The 14,397-nt window shown below is 41.6% G+C and overlaps 1 protein-coding gene across 1 annotated transcript in view; it reads left to right on the top strand.

Moving 5' to 3' along the window:
- The window catches only part of LOC126292170 (dopamine D2-like receptor), a 169,156-nt gene that overhangs the window by 35,309 nt on the left and 119,450 nt on the right, over positions 1 to 14,397 (top strand). The window lies entirely within an intron of this gene.

Below are 14,397 nucleotides of genomic sequence, written 5' to 3'. Positions count from 1 at the left end.
GAGTTTAGGTTCGTTCTGCGCATCTGACGTCACAAAACATAGCCAAAGAACAAACGACGTTGCCAAAGTTCGACTGCAGTGCAGAACACGGACGAGTGGCTGGTTTTACAAATGTTCAGTCATAAATAAAGTAATAGAACAAAAACAATGTATTGATAGCAGACTTTCTTTCATAGAAAGTTTGTAAAAAAACATTCTTTATACCAATTGCTTCATATTCCATTAATTAATTAAACCAAACAAGCAATAAGCCACCTAATTCAGGCGATAGAAAGGAAAGGTGTTTGTATCATTCTCATAAACCGCTTTTTCGCAATAAAGAACAGCAGTAATTGTTTATTTCTTATTGTGCTTCGACGAAACGTAATTCGTAGACATACCAACACTGTTTGTCGGTATATTGCGTGATATTTTAGAGCCCTGCAGGAGTTCTGTAGAATTCGTTTGAATGAAAGTTTTCGAAATTTCTAATGCTTTGTCTCTGCATTATAGCCATAATAGGTTTTCGGTTTTTCTAATTTTGTCCTCCAATACTTCTTCTCACAGCAATTAAAAACAATGAAAAGGCACACATACAATATTCATGTTATCTATTTTGTTTGTATATCTTCTCTTCCGCAGTCGCTGTTTTACTATTCATATTGAAATATATCCTTTTGCGACAGTATTAAAAGTATTATTTAGAGCAGAATTTGAAATATATTCCTCTTCTGCAACTGTAATAAGCGTCTTATTTAGACCAGATGCGTTTTTCTCTTTTCAAGCACCTTCAGTGGACAGTATTTTGTCTCCTCCGTTGCTGCAGTAAAATATTATGCAACGTTTGTGTCGGCTGATCTGTGTTTCAGCAAATAAATGCTGTTTGTGTGTGCCACGCACAAAAATTATATTTGCCTTAGCTCAGAGCACTTCACTGATACATAGTCTATTCAAGTCCTAATGTTTTTGTAAGTTCACAGTTTTGTTTAATGTATTTTGTCTACTTCCTTTTAATTGATTGAAGTGCATTAAAATAAAGCCAAACGCGCTCGGTGTAAATAAAACTTTTATTACAGTGGCGAAAGACGGAATGTTTCTCATTATTACATGCGATACCTATGTGGTACTGAAATTAAATGAGATATTGTTATACAGTAAATTTTATATGAAATTTAGGTATCTTGTCCATATTTCATTCTCAACATTGTGGCAACTAAAATCGACCATACGGAAAGTATACGCTATGGGCTTTTACCTCTGCAAACTCTTCAAAATTTCGTGCAATGGCTTAATACATTGAATGCTGCACAATAACTGCGTAGAACATCGAAACAAAATTAAGTCATTTATGGGGGGAAGGTATCAGTCAAGAAGATGTGTTAAAATCAAATTTTTGGGCCAAATAGTTTTTGTGAAGTCGAATGACAAGTGTGTCACAGCAGTCGGAACACCATGTGTCTGCACGGGCGAGCAGTGCAGTGATGATAAATGCGGGGAGCACGTCTCTGTAGCGACGATAGGGTTAATGCGGCCGTGGTGGCTTTACTTCATAAACTGTGCGCTCCCCCTTAAACGTAACTTTGCCAACTGTACTATACTATGGCGCTGCTTCTCTTGGCGCGTGCGTCGTTTGCAACTGGCCACGCAGCAATCTCCCGCGTCTGGGAGGGCATGCGCGAGCCGACAAGATAAAAGAATTGAACTATAACAATGGAAATCCTGCAGCATACAGGCAGAATATCATTCGTATTAAGTTTCTTCCCCATATTGTTAATAATTTTCTGTCTACACTGGGTCATAAAGCGAAAGTTTAATTATGACGAGCCTGTACATCCGAGCACAGTCGTCATGTCTCCAATACTAAAGACGTATGAATGCAACAGGCGCTGAGTGAGCCGTTAGTGGTAACGACTCATATTCAGGGTGGTCGGAAAAAGTCCGAAAAGCTTGTGAGGATGTTGCAGGGTAGCTTGTTCTGTGAAATAAGAGTTATGGAAAAAATTCGACACGTCATGTCGCGCCGGCCGAAGTGGCCGAGCGGTTCTAGGCGCTACAGTCTGGAACCGTGCGACCACTACCGTCGTAGGTTGGAAACCTGACTCGGGCATGGATGTGTGTCATGTCTTTGTGTTCCTGAGGTTTAAGTAGTCTTAAGTTCTAGGGGACTGATGACCTCAGATGTTAAGTCCCATAGTGCTCAGAGCCATTTGAACCATTTTTTGAACGTTATGTCATTTCCGAATTAATTAACACTGAAGTAGAACAGGCTGTTGCGGGCATAGATTCAAGTAGATCGCAGAGACGGTGTTGCCAAGCGTGTTCTCCGTTTGGTTTCTTAAAACCAAAGAAATGGCAGATACGAAAATTGTACGTGAAATGCTTGTAGGGATCTAACCCTAGCCAACGGCTGAGCTGTCTTTTTAGGTATTATCTATGGCATGAGAACTACTGACACTAATTATATCTGGCTGGCTGCTTGAATTTACGCGCAATATGCCCTGATTGGCTAACTTTAACTCGGAAACGGTGCAGTGTATCGAATTTTTTTTATTAACAATTATTTCTCAGCACAGCCTACACTACACCACCATTAGAACCTTTCGAGACTATTTCTGACCACCCTGCGTACGTTTCGAAGTTTTCTTAGTAAATCATGCTATCAAACACGTGCTATACTTAGATAATAAGTATAGGAGTTTATCTGTCTTCCACTAATTGCATGAAAGAAGAACAAGTGCAATGACTAGGAAATATACGGAAACTGCATTGGGATGTGGAATTTAGAGCCACAGATGCTATGGTGGCCTGAAAGAGGCATGGAAAAAGAGGTGTATTTTTACGACGTACCATCAGCTGCAATGAAATCAGCTGTGAAAATCGACCTCCACACGAATAACGAAAAATTTATACCTTAATGTGTGTTGGATTACAATGCGTCTGCGGGAGCAGTGGACAAAATGCTACTTTTTCATGGGACTGGGTTGGCGAAATACTGACATGGTACAAAAAAGTCTTCTTTCTCTCCTTAGATATGTGCTTGCTAGTCTGCCACGCTATTGTTTTAAGGTACACACCATCAAGAACACTTCATTCACTGAGTTTCATCTCAGCCTGTGTCGTGAGATTCTAGAGACACACCATCGACAAAGGAATTCATTGGGACGTCATCAGGCAGACGAGGAAAATGCACTGTGTCTAAGGGAAAAGATCTTTACAAGCACTGTCGAATCATCTGTAAAATAACAATCAGATGCAGCGACGACGAAAATAAAAGAAATCAAGTTACTGCCGTAAACAGAGTGAGGCCAATTGTGCGTTGTGCCTTGCTTGGAAATATATTACATAAAAGAACTTTCTGAAAATTGGTTCTTCCTAATGTTCGAAAATTTTCCTTGTTTTTGTATATTGAGCGACGAAAAAATCCAATTGTGAAAAATAGTACCGTTTCGACGATCTCTATTCGAATAGTCATTTTGTGTAATTTTTGACTATTGCAATAAAAAAAACTGCTAAAATATTTGTTATTCTTCACGTAGTTTCAGTATTAGGCTACCATATGACAGACTTGAGAATTTTGAAATGTACTATACCACATGTCTGTAATTTAAAACAGTATCCAGTATTTTAAAATAATGGACGTGCGGTGACAACCATTTTAAACGTTTCAGTTCTGCCAGGTTCGACCAGCCATCCGAGTGGCGAAGCATGATGATGCCAGTTTCAAAAACTTTTAGGTGCTGATGACAACGCTGTCTCATTCGAGTGCGAGGCATCTACGTATCCTAAGCCAACTTCGAACCCATGAGCAATCGCTGTACACACCAACTGTAGAATATAAGGAAGAACAGGAACGCAGCGATCACTTGCCGTCCCATTAGTTTCTATTGTTCTTGAATATCCATTTTTAAGCTGTAAATAGCCAACTTCAGTCTATTTAAGTGCGTTTTAGACCAACAAACTAGAGGCAGTACATACCACCTTACTGGTGTGCACGCAGAAGACACTGGTAAGGTCATATGGTGATATATGCTGACGCTAGTTTTTGGTTTGAAATTCACTGAATTGCACTAAAGATGGCTATTTATAGCTGAAATCTTGACCAATAATAACAAGAACTAGTGAAATTGCGACTTACTGCTGTTTACCCATCCTTATTTCCTTGCCCTTCTCAGTGACTGTTTTGCCTCTGTGTGTGCGCATTTGGAACTGCGTCAGGCCTGTGTCTTTTAGCCGTTCTCCTTGTTCGGCGTCCGTCTTCGTCCCTTCACCGCTTGTGTTCCTGTTTCTATGCGTTTGGGCGCTGATGACCACGCTGTTTAGCGCCCGTAAACCTCAAACACACACACACACACACACACACACACACACACACACACACACACACTCAGTGACTGCTGCTGACCTCTCCTACAGGGTGTTTCAAAAATGACCGGTATATTTGAAACGGCAATAAAAACTAAACGGGCAGCGATAGAAATACACCGTTTGTTGCAATATGCTTGGGACAACAGTACGTATTCAGGCGGACAAACTTTCGAAATTACAGTAGTTACAATTTTCAACAACAGATGGCGCTGCAAGTGATGTGAAAGATATAGAAGACAACGCAGTCTGTGGGTGCGCCATTCTGTACGTCGTCTTTCTGCTGTAAGCGTGTGCTGTTCACAAAGTGCAAGTGTGCTGTGGACAACATGGTTTATTCCTTAGAACAGAGGATTTTTCTGGTGTTGGAATTCCACCGCCTAGAACACAGTGTTGTTGCAACAAGACGAAGTTTTCAACGGAGGTTTAATGTAACCAAAGGACCGAAAAGCGATACAATAAATATTCTGTTTGAAAAATTTCTACGTACTGGGAACGTGACGGATGAACATGCTGGAAAGGTAGGGCGACCACGTACGGCAACCACAGAGGGCAACGCGCAGCTAGTGCAGCAGGTGATCCAACAGCGGTCTCGGGTTTCCGTTCGCCGTGTTGCAGCTGCGGTCCAAATGACGCCAACGTCCACGTATCGTCTCATGCGCCAGAGTTTACACCTCTATCCATACAAAATTCAAACGCGGCAACCCCTCAGCGCCGCTACCATTGCAGCACGAGAGACATTCGCTAACGATATAGTGCACAGGATTGATGACGGCGATATGCATGTGGGCAGCATTTGGTTTACTAACGAAGCTTATTTTTACCTGGACGGCTTCGTCAATAAACAGAACTGGCGCATATGAGGAACCGAAAAGCCTCATGTTGCAGTCCCATCGTCCCTGCATCCTCAAAAAGTACTGGACTAGGCCGCCATTTCTTCCAAAGGAATCATTAGCCCATTTTTCAGATCCGAAACGATTACTGCATCACGATATCTGGACATTCTTCGTGAATTTGTGGCGGTACAAACTGCCTTAGACGACACTGCGAACACCTCGTGGTTTAAGCAAGATGGTTCCCGGCCACATCGCACGGCCGACTTCTTTAATTTCCTGAATGAATATTTCGATGATCGTGTGATTGCTTTGGGCTATCCGAAACATACAGGAGGCGGCGTGGATTGGCCTCCCTATTCGCAGACATGAACCCCTGTGACTTCTTTCTGTGGGGACACTTGAAAGACCTGGTGTACCGCCAGAATCCAGAAACAATTGAACAGCTGAAGCAGTACATCTCATCTGCATGTGAAGCCATTCCGCCAGACACGTTGTTAAAGGTTTCGGGTAATTTGATTCAGAGACTACGCCATATTATTGCTAGGCATAGAATTTCCCAGACCGCAGCGCCATCTGTTGTTGACAATTGTAGCTACTGTAATTTCGAAAGTTTGCCTCCCTGAAAATGTACTGTTGTTCCAAGCATATTGCAACAAACGGTGTATTTCTATCGCTGCTCGTTTAGTTTGTATTGCCGTTTCAAATTACCGGTCATTTTTGAAACACCCTGTATATATACCACGAGGCCTGTTAATAATAGAAAACACGAAGAACATTAATGTAATGTGGTGGTCGTTCTGCCTCGCAGAGATCACTTTCTTAGACATATTTACAATTAAAAACAGTTCTGATCACGATTTATTTATTAAGCTGACCGATTTCAACCACTACTGTGGTCATCTTCAGACCATTGAGTAGGAACCTCTTTCTGCTGCAGAATCACTACTCCAGCAGAAAGAGGTTCCTACTCAGTGCTCTGAAGATGACCACAGTAGTGGTCGAAACCGGTCACCTTAATAAATAAATCGTGACCAAGACTGTTTTTAATAGTAAATATTTGTAACACATTGATCAATGTTACTCCCACAATCTATTCAAAAGTAATTACTTTCTTACATGCCTACGTTGTGTAAGCGTACGACGATGTTACAATGACATGCGACCACGTCTTCTGGGTGTTTTACATTTTTTGTCACCCGGTGAATCTTTCTCAGCTTATGTACACCAAGTATGTGGCGAACCATCTAGAAGAGTTTAGCCTGTAGAGCAAAACGGTCAGACACAGTTAATTCGAATCCACTACCATTTTTCTGCGTATGACACACTTTGTCCTAAGTTCCATTAATTTACATTAATACCACTGTGTTCTTGTTTCGTGGTAGCAGCGTGAATTGTGTATTAAACGACGTAGAGGCTTCGTTCCGCAGTAGCCCTCAGTGGTTTACAACCCCACTTTACAACCCCACAACAGGCCACAGCAGTCCACTCACCCCACCGCTGCCCTACACCGAACCCAAGGCAATTGGGCGGTTCGGCCCCTATTAGACACCGCCGGGAACGTCTCATAGCAGACGAGTGTAGTATGCTCCCTTTCCTCTCTCTTTTTTTTAAACGGCTAATTGCTGAATAATAGTTCACCACAGAGGTTAGAATAAAACAAAATCACATTCATTTAGTATTATATTTGTCCATCTCACCGCAGACCCACAATTTTTCCTCATTATAGAAAGGTATTTTTTTTAAATTTCAGATTCAGCTGGGCCATGTCATCGGCAAAGACCCATAAAATAAATACATTAATTAAATTTTGCAAGGGAAATATTAAGCGCACGCCAGCTCGAATTTTATTCGGTGAAAGAACAATTTATTTTCCAAGTGTAATTTAATTAACAAGTTAATGAAAGTGCGATCGGTTTGTGAAATATTGTAATTTAAATAAGCGAAAGTGCGAATTGATGTGTACAGCAACTGCACAAACAGATACATGAGCCTTTCCGTTACGTTTCCTCCTACGTACAACAGCAAGAAAGCTTAGGTTCTGGATGCTGCCCAATACAGTGTAATTAGAGATGGAGAAGGTGACCGAGTTGGTAAGGATAAGCCCTGTCGTTTTCGGGAGAAAGAGAGACAGTCGACATAACCGGAAAAGGAAATCAAGGAATATCTTCCTTCGTTGACCCGACGCAGAATGTTATACCCATTGGTTCTGAATACTAGTTTAGTTGTGATAACATACCTCATCTGCAGATCACTTCCGCTGAATGGTGAAGTTCTAAGACGATGATGCAGCTACGCGTGACCTCTGAAGCACTTAACTCGAACCTACTTATAGACGAGAATAAAGAAGTCAGATTGAACAACGATTAATCAAAACTCGAAATGAGGATAGAGATGAACAGGAATCATAACAGTTGAAGGAGTAAAAATTTTCCTCGTTAAGTGACACATATACTGTATTTAAGATTTATCGGCAAACAGGGTAGCTGATGCTAACCAGAGATGTCGGGAGAAGAGAGGGCACTATTTCTCAGTGAATGTAGCAATGGTAGACAAGTGAGAAAAGTATCGCTTGATCAGCTTAGCAGTTTATGCATACACGGGGCTGACAAGAATAATCCTACAGAAGAATGGGAGACGAAATTGAGGATGAGTTAGATGACGATCAGTTTCTCTTTACGGGAAAGTATTGGGCACCAGAGAGCAAATCTCACGTTGCGCCTAAAAAAGGAAACAACGTTGAACAAAAATCAAGAAGTGTTCGAAATTCTGAGAAAATAAGAGTAAGCTACAGGGAAAAACGAATATTATATGAGGTCTATTCGAGAAGTAAGATGCGGTCGACCACGAAATGGAAACGATGCAACAGTTAGCTACATGTTCGATTTACTTCTCTAAAGAGTCACCGCTCCATCTTCGTCATCTGTCGTAGCGTTGACGATTTTCTACGCTGGACTGCAGATCGTTGTCTGTGCAAAAGTGTTGCTTCCCTAGCCACCAGCTCATCTGAGCAGAGATGAGGGTCACAGTGAGCCAAGTCTGAGCTGTATGGTAGGTGATCAAAAACTTCCCATCAAAACCGCTATCGGCGCGCCCCCATTACTCCCCCAACATGCGGCAGAGAATTGTCATGAAGAAGAAAATGCATACCCCATTACTGTCAAGTTCTCTCAGATATACGAAATGTTTTGTAGCTACGACAGGTACGGTATGTGGGGTTGCTTGAAATCAGGCGAAACCACGCACCATTGTTCTAGCCATCTTTACGTTCTCACTGTGTGTTCACAACTGAAAACAGTGATGCAATCAACGGGCGTACTGGAGACACGACCTAACAAATCATTTCCCGATTATAGGACCTGAGTTTCCGAATAGTCCTCGTACATTACGTACATAAACCAAGAGGTAACAATAGGATCGGAAGACTAAAAACGAAGTACTCGGATTAAAAAGGGTGTTAAGACTGTATCGCAGTCTTTCACCCCTACTATTCAATCGAAGTTGTAATGAATGAAATATAAGAATGTCTCAATAGAGGGATTAAAATTCAAAGAGAAAGAATATCAATCATAAATTTCACTAATGACACTGACATCATACATAAATGTGAAGAAGAATGTAGGTTGTGTTGAACGGGCTGAACTGTCTAATAGTTACACAGTATCGTTTGGGAGTAGACCGGAAAAATAAGAAGACATGATAGTGGGGAGAAAGTTAACGTCAGAATTATAGATCCAGAAGTAGAAAAAGATAAGTAATTCAGCTACCTTGGAAATTACCCATGACAGACGGAGCAGTCACAGCATAAAAAGCAGACCAGCACACGCAAAGAGGGCATACCTGGCCAAGTGAAGTTCACTGGTATCAAACATTAGCTTTAATTTGAGGAAGAAATTCTTGATAATGTGCGTGTGAAGCTCCTTGCATCGCTCATAGAGCCTGTGTACCAGGAGACTGACTCACGCGTTCACAGTGACAGATGGTCTGAAGCAGGTTCAGTCGAACACGTAGTTCTAATTTTCATCTGCTAGAGGACAGCAGTGCAGAGAGACATTAATGAAACAGGTCAAAAGAAAGTTTTCGTGAAATATTGTTTATTTGGCTCTGAGCACTATGGGACTTAACATTTGAGGTCATCATTCCCCTAGAACTTACAACTACTTAAACCTAACTAACCTAAGGACATCACACACATCCATGCCCGAGGCAGGATTCGAACCTGCGACCGTAGCGGTCGCGCGTTTGCTGTTTATTTCTTGAAGGCTCTTTTGTTTCTGTATGTTTTTACAGTTTTTATATGCTTGTAGTAGTGTGAATGATGCGTCAATGTGTTGTGAATCTCGCTCTTTTCAGTTGTGAACACACAGTGAGCACGTAAAAAAGAAGAGCGGCGCGTTTCGTCACAGGGTTATTTGGTAACCTTGATAGCGTTACGGAGATGTTTAGCAAACTCAAGTGGCAGAATCTGCAAGAGAGGCGCTCTGCATCGTGGTGTAGCTTGCTCGTCAGGTTTCGAGAGGGTGCGTTTCTGGATGAGGTATCGAAAATACTGGTTCCCCCTACCTCCCGTGGAGATCACGAATGTAAAATTAGAGAGATTCGAGCGCGCACGGAGGCTTTCAGACAGTCGTTCTTCCCGCGAACCATACGCGACTGGAACAGAAAAGGGAGGTAATGACAGTGGCACGTAAAGTGCCCTCCGCCACACACCATTGGGTGGCTTGCGGAGTATGAATGTAGATGTAGAAAAATGCGTAGAACAATAGTGCGTCCCACCATGAATATCTGATCATTGTTTTACTGAAAAACGCTGTACGAACTATTGTGAGAAATTTTTAAGACAGTGTGAATGCAGACGACGGGGAATTTTGTATCATAATATGTTAGGTAAGTTTATGGTGAAAGATAAGCTAATTCGGTTGGAAATAAAAGTAGTTAATAACGTAAAGTATAAACAAAATATCACAATGTTAGATATTTATTTCGGGACAAAGTACAGTTCGAATGTGTGTTGTTTGTTGATTGTTTAATCTTGAAAAGCGCGGACTAACGCGGGAGAATAATGTTTTTTTTTCCATTTGCCTTAAAGAAAACTGACCACTCAGAACGGAGTATTCTTCGCCCGACTTTTCTCTTGGAGACACAGAATGCTTACAGCAGTCTAATGGAGTCTGAGACCAGCCTTTCAATGGTACGGTCTAGTATAGCACGAGCTCCGAAGGAAGTTATAATTTGCCGGTTTTAGTTGTACTACATATTTCTAAAGAGTTTTTAAAGTGAAGGAATGTTTATTCCAGTGTGTATTTTAGAGAGTACGGATTTCTTAAGTACTTTTGTGTACGAGAAAAGACAGTAATTCCACGTGGCATATTGAGCACATAGGTGACTAAAAACATGAGTGCATTAGACACTGATGAACTTAATAGTATGGCTAGCATTTTCATTTAAGAACAATCCTTACATAGTAGCTGTTCAGATTTCGAAATACGTTACCATAAACCAGCTAGCGTGAATGAACAGGTTGGCGAATGACTGCGCTAGGATTAGCACGGGCTTGCCAGTGAACGTGTAATTCTCGACTTCAGAATATACCGAGGTTTTGCCACTATTTCCACCTTTCATTCAAAATTAATACCTTTTCCCGATTAATAGAGTAGGCGCTTCAGTCCGGAACCGCGCTGCTGCTACGGTCAAGGGTTAGAATCCTGCCTTGGGCATAGATGTGTGTCATTTCCTTAGGTTAGTTAGGTTTAAGTAGTTCAAAGTATAGGGGACTGATGACCCCGGGTGTTAATTCCTACAGTGCTCAGAGCAATTTGAACCATAAGTTGTTGGTTCTAACCACCATGTACCTCCCCAAGGAGGTATCCCTGCCCCCTCAAGTCCTTCCTCAAATCGAGCATCTTCTCCAATGGCCACGACCATCTTGGTGACGACGTATAATGCTAGAGTGGGCAGTCGTCTTTCACTTATATGATGCAGGTGGTCTTTCCACTAGTTTATGTTGTTATATTTTATCATATAGGTTATATATTTGCAGCACATCTCTAACCTTTTCATCTCTAAATCGACATAATTTGAAACACTCTTTAACAGAACTTAGAAATTTAAATTTTCTACATCCATTTTGTGTGATGGAATGGGACTGCGGCTGATCGAACACACGAGGAAGAAAGATATCAACAGCCGTAAATTTACTTAATAATTTTATTTAGCTACCAGTTTGGGTGCCTCATTACGACCATCATCCAGCTCCTACACACGAATGTAGGTATATTGTCTAGTCTTTTGTGTGATTGCAGGAGCATGACATCGAAGTCATCAGCGTAGACTTCTAAAACTTCTCGCAAACATTCATTTTTCACACTTGTAACATTAGAGGCCTTCTATCAGTCTTACACATTTGATGGAAAGATTATGAAACGCCTTGCGTACATCTAAAGACATAATATTACTTTGTACAATACATATAGATTTGCATGTATAAGGGTTGTACAAAGTAATATGAATGCTTTATATATATACAGAGCGATTCAAAGTCTTTCCATCAAATTCCTAGATTCATTGATCAGCTGAAATCGCTTCTTGCAGACTACAAATGTGTACTACCTGAAGTATGCGAGTAAACTGAGGCAAAGATATATTCTGAAGTATCCTTTAGCCGACTAGCGTGACTGACCTGAGGTACATAGCTTACGATAACTATCATTAATGGACTAAACTACGTACAGATTTTGAGAACCAAGGTCCACATAACTCGTTAAAGAAATATCGATTCTCGACAGTGTCTAACAGGTGAAGACGTATTTATGAACACATCCAAACTATGTACAGCTTCTGAGAACCAAAGTCCGCACAACTCAGTAACAGAAATATCGATTTTCGACAGTGTCTAACAGGTGAAGACTTATTTATGAACATGACTACACTATTTACGGCGTCTGAGACCAAAAGTCCACACAACTCAGTAACAGAAATATCGATTATCGACAGTGTCTAACAGGTGGAGACGTATTTATGAACGTTACTAAACTGTGTACAGCTTCTGAGAACCGAGGTCCACACAACTCATTAACAGAAATATCGATTCTCGACAGTGTCTAACAGGTGGAGACGTATTTATGAACATTACTAAACTTTGTACAGCTTTTGAGAACCACGATCTACAGATCTCATTAGCAGAAATATCGATTCTCGACAGTGTCTAACTGGTGAAGACGTATTTATGAGTATGACTACACTATTTACGGCGTTTGAGAACCAAGGTCCACACAACTCAGTAACAGAAATATCGATTGTCGACAGTGTCAAACAGGTGGAGCCGTATTTATGAACGTTACTAAACTGTGTACAGCTTCTGAGAACCGAGGTCCACACAACTCAGTAACAGAAATACCGATTCTCGACAGTGTCTAACAGGTGAAGACGTATTTATGAGCATGACTACACTATTTACGGCGTCTGAGAACCAAGGTCCACACAACTCAGTAACAGAAATATCGATTATCGACAGTGTCTAACAGGTGGAGACGTATTTATGAACATTACTAAACTTTGTACAGCTTTTGAGAACCACGATCTACAGAACTCATTAGCAGAAATATCGATTCTCGACAGTGTCTAACTGGTGAAGTATTTATGGACATGACTAAACTTTGTTCCATTACGTTTCGGGTGTGCAGCCGCAAGAAATCTCCTTCTTCTAATATTTCGGCTGGATAACGTTCAGCCATCTTCAGAGTGAGCAGCAAAACTTCCGCTCCAGTGCTTGCTTCGTCCCTTTATACTGTTGTACCACGCGACTGCGCATTTGGCCACAGATGCGAATGCGCCAGAGACGTTGGTCTGCGGCAGAGACGTGCATAATGAGCGAGTTCTATATATGACTCCGCAGTTGATGTGTTGGCATATCGATATATCATTGTGAGCTTCACTGTGACGATATCTTTGCGAGTTTAACTACAGCAAGTGCTGGATTTCATGATTTATCAAGATTGAAACCACTATCTGTATTAATTAAATTCTTCGTCAAGCGAATTTCAATTGCCTCCTTCAGTATCGAGTCCCAAAAGGATGATGTGGTTGCCAAAATATCGACGTTGTCATACAAGGGACGAAGCGAGCACTGGAGCGGCAGTCTTGCGGCTCACTCTGAAGATGGCTTAACGTTACACAGCCGAAATATTAGAAGAGGGAGATTTCTGAAGGCTGTACACCCGAAACGTAATGGAACAGTCTTTGGGCCGCCAAAACCTGAAGATTCACATGACTAAACTTCGTTCAGCTTCTGAGAACCAAGGTCCACACAACTCAGTAACAGAAATATCGATTATCGGCAGTGTCAAACAGGTGGAGCCGTATTTATGAACATTACTAAACTGTGAACGGCTTCTGAGAACCAAGGTCCACACAACTCAGTAACAGAAATATCGATTATCGACAGTGTCTAACAGGTGGCGCCGTATTTATGAACATTACTAAACTGTGTACAGCTTCTGAGAACCAAGGTCCACACAACTCAGTAACAGAAATATGGAATCTCGACAGTGTCTAACAGGTGGAGACGTATTTATGAACATTGCTAAACTGTGTACAGCTTCTGAGTACCAAGGTCCACAGAACTCAGTAACAGAAATATCTTTTTAGCGACAGTGCGTAACAGGCGGAGACTACGACGAAGTCCATATACACCATTACGGTAGGATGTTCCCATGAGGCTGCAAGGTCGTAAGCAGGCCGCTGATGAACAGCAGGATGGCGTTACGACACTGTTTCATAACGTGCTCACATTGTGAGCAGCTACGTGCAGTTACCGCAGGGTGTTGTCCTTGTGAGTAGGTGTTGGCAATGCAGCATCATATGGATCTCATGGTGACGGCGAGCCAAACCCTTGGTGGACAGTGGCTGTGGCAGTCATTGGCTGTGTATCGGTAACTCATAGTGGCTATTGGTTGGATGGAGCTCAAAATGTAAAACGTAACTTGCTATTGAGGGATGTCCCAAGTAGACGTGCATGTACGAGTACATGCACATGGACATGTCATTGCGTTGACGTGAGTAGGTGCCTGTGACTGCAGTACAGGCTCGACTCTCCTACTGACAAACTTCCTCCTTGTACTTGGTGATGATGATGATGATGTTTGGTTTTTGGGGAGCTCAACTGCCCAGTCACCAGTGCCCATACAAATTCCCAGTCCAATTTTTTAAATATCCAATCTTGCCG

This window comes from Schistocerca gregaria, chromosome 9 (genome assembly GCF_023897955.1).
Source record: "Schistocerca gregaria isolate iqSchGreg1 chromosome 9, iqSchGreg1.2, whole genome shotgun sequence".
NCBI classification, from domain to species: domain Eukaryota; kingdom Metazoa; phylum Arthropoda; class Insecta; order Orthoptera; family Acrididae; genus Schistocerca; species Schistocerca gregaria.
Note: the sequence above shows the minus strand (reverse complement) of the source record. Positions and strands in the feature narration are given on the sequence as shown.